The 2,520-nt window shown below is 40.0% G+C and overlaps 1 pseudogene; it reads left to right on the top strand.

Annotated features, from left to right (window-relative positions):
* Positions 1 to 862: 862 nt before the first annotated feature.
* Positions 863 to 1,793, top strand: LOC102267025 (lactoylglutathione lyase pseudogene; annotated as a pseudogene).
* The last annotated feature ends 727 nt before the right edge of the window (positions 1,794 to 2,520 follow it).

Genomic DNA, 2,520 nt, shown 5'->3' with positions numbered 1-2,520 from the left:
ATTTTTTCTACTTAATACCAGAAGCATTTTGTATTTAGTTCATTTTTTACAATGAAACTTTTTAATGAGTGTATTACATGCCATTAAGTGAATATGTCATTGGAAATATAATAATCATTTTTTCTCATTTTTAACATTTAGCTTGTTTCCAATTATTCACTTTTAAATTATTTATAAATTATTTTTAATACTTTGTAAATATGTTTAGGAATAATTTATAAATTTATTTGGGAATAATTTTAGATTTTTAGAAAAGTTACAAGGATAGTACAGAAAGCTCCCATATACTCATCACATCTTTCCATTTCTTTTAATGTTATCACTCTACATCATCATGGTTTATTCATCAAAACTAAGAATGCAGTATTCTGTTGTGTTCCACTCTTTGAGATCCCATTGACTAAAGCTTGTCAGGTTCCTCGTTCCATGGGAATTCCCAGGCAAGAATATGAGAGTGTGTTGCCATTTCCTTCTCCAGGGATCTTCCTGACACAGGGATCAAACCCAGGTCTCCTGCATTGGCATTATTAGGACACCACTATCCAGTACTCTGGCCAGCTCATGCGAAGAGTTGACTCATTGGAAAAGACTCTGATGCTGGGAGGGATTGGGGGCAGGAGGAGAAGGGGACGACAGAGGATGAGATGGCTGGATGGCATCACCGACTCAATGGACGTGAGTTTGAGTGAACTCCGGGAGTTGGTGATGGACAGGGAGGCCTGGCGTGCTGTGATTCATGGAGTCGCAAAGAGTCGGACACGACTGAGACACTGAACTGAACTGAACTGAACTATCAACTAAACCCTAGGCTTTGGGGTACGTCTTGAATTCCCGGGACAGTCGTCCGTGATACAGCAGTGCGGCCATGGCAGAACCACAGCCAGCGTCGCGTCCGGCCTCACCGACGAGGCTGCCCTCAGCTGTTGCTCCGACCCGGACCCCAGCACCAAGGATTTTCTCTTGCAGCAGACCATGTTGCAAATTAAGGATCCTAAGAAGTCACTGGATTTTTATACGAGAATTCTTGGAATGACACTACCCCAGAAACTTGATTTCCCCACTATGAAATTTTCACTCTATTTCTTGGCTTATGAGGATAAAAATGACATCCCAAAAGATAAAGATGAAAAAGTAGCGTGGGTATTCTTCAGAAAAGCTACACTTGAACTGACACACAATTGGGGCACAGAAGATGATGAGACCCAGAGTTACCACAGTGGCAATTCAGACCCTCGAGGATTTGGTCACATTGGAATTGCTGTTCCCGATGTTCATGGTGCTTGTAAAAGATTTGAAGAACTGGGAGTCAAATTTGTGAAGAAACCTGATGATGGTAAAATGAAAGGCCTGGCATTTATTCAAGATCCTGATGGTTACTGGATTGAAATTTTGAATCCCAACACAATGATAACTATTATTTAGTTCTGTGAAAATGCTGATTTGAAATATCAGTGGAGACATTGTAGAAGGTAAAACAGGAAATCATGTGATTCAAGATATTCAGATAACAGAAGCATCCAGGACTGATGGATCCTTGTCCCAACTCAGATTATTCTTAAATCTCTCTCCCTTTACTCTTTCAGCTGTTTCCCCCTAACTGTTGTTCAGTCATCCTAGTTTTAATGTAGTGCCTTGTTTTATGTCCTTGAATATAGTTGTATAATTTTACTTTTTTAGGCAATAATTAGAACAGTTCCCTTCAGAGGCTGCATTTGCCTTCCATCTCCTGAAGAGATACAAGTCTACAAGTCTGCCTTTGAACCATCATTTAAAATATAAAAAAACACTGAACATGTTTTTGTTATGGTTACCTTCTGGGGTTTCAGTTCCTCAGAAGTAACTTTTCACAATGAGAAGTTAAAAACCCTGAACAAAAATGAAGCTTCACGTATATTTCAAATAGTATAAAGTTTATTTTACAAAAGAGAAGTGACTCTCGGGAGAAATTTAGAATCATGCTGACACGGATGCAGATAGAAATACTAATTTTTTCTTTACAGAGTACTCTGAAAGTTCAAGGACTAGCCTCTTTGGGGATGGGGAGGAGGATGGGAATATTATATACTGGTTATGCAGACACAAACTAGACTGTCACATACTTTATCTCACTTAATCCTCCACAGTGTCCTGTGAGATAGAAAGCAGACTAACATGCAAAATCAGTGAATCCAAGGCAATATAAATAGGCTCAAGTACTCAAGATCTCATCATCATCATCACTTTTAGTATTTAGCTGTACCTCACAACATCTCCTTCATTAGTCTTCTTTGTAAAAGCCTTCAGTGAGTTTAAGCATTGCCCTCTCAGCTTTGGAGGCTTGAGTACCATGGTGAGGAAGAAGCAGTGGAGGAAGTCAGGAGCACACGGCTGCTCTGGGAATGCCCGGCCATTCCTGTGCAAGTGGTGCTTGTGTTACTTATGAAAAGCCCCTACCCCAAGGTCTTCCGTATGGCAGCAATCATGTAGGATACGTTACGTTCAGTGATAACATAACTTAGTTATCAGAAGTCAGCTCAGTGG

The sequence above is a fragment of the Bos mutus genome, chromosome 4, assembly GCF_027580195.1.
Source record: "Bos mutus isolate GX-2022 chromosome 4, NWIPB_WYAK_1.1, whole genome shotgun sequence".
Lineage (NCBI taxonomy): Eukaryota > Metazoa > Chordata > Mammalia > Artiodactyla > Bovidae > Bos > Bos mutus.
This window is presented reverse-complemented; position numbering and strand designations above follow the sequence as displayed.